Source organism: Brassica oleracea, chromosome C3, assembly GCF_000695525.1.
Source record: "Brassica oleracea var. oleracea cultivar TO1000 chromosome C3, BOL, whole genome shotgun sequence".
In the NCBI taxonomy this organism is placed as follows: Eukaryota; Viridiplantae; Streptophyta; class Magnoliopsida; order Brassicales; family Brassicaceae; genus Brassica; species Brassica oleracea.
Window position 1 is genome coordinate 56250845 of NC_027750.1, and position 824 is coordinate 56251668.

Below are 824 nucleotides of genomic sequence, written 5' to 3' on the forward strand. Positions count from 1 at the left end.
GGTCCGGTTTGGACGACTTACTAGTAAGTCGTCTGTTGAATACTGTACATCAGACGACTTACTAGTAAGTCGTCCCAGACCCTAAATTTAACCCCTAAACTAAATTGACTAAATTAACTAACTAACCACGTTATAAACCCGTAGTTATACTTAAATAGTGTTTACTATGACAGAATTAAAAACACTTACGTAAATTTTAAAGTTTTCAAAAAAACATTTATGCATTCCAAAATCTAACCCTAAGAACACATATAATACTACAACATATGTTGGCAAAACCTAAACCAAAGAATATCATGACTCACTACTTTCACTCATCTATGTTGAAAACAATTAACTTTTGTTATATCTTAATTTATATCTCTTAAAACATATGTTAATTACATGATTTCAATTTTTCGCTTATCAAAATATTTTTTACAAAAATTTTAAATTATTTCTAAGTAAAACTAGTCCAGATAAGTCGTCTGGACGACTTCCTGGAAAGTCGTCTGGGCAGAAGACTTACGGGGGTTTGAAACGTAAAAAAATTTTGGTTTTTTTGTTTGTTCACAAGGGGTTGGTTGTAATTTCAATAGCCTTTTAGGTTACTTTTGCATTTGATTCAAGTTTGGGTTAACCTTTTGTGTTTGAAATCAAATTGTGAGTCATATTTGGCAATTTTCCCTTTAAAGGTGGCATGTTAGCCTGGGGGCATGTGATGTGTTATGATACACTCTTTTCGTTTTGAAAAAATTTATACTTTAGATAAAGAATTATTTCACATTTTTAATATATATATATATATATATATATATATATATATATATATATATATATATTAA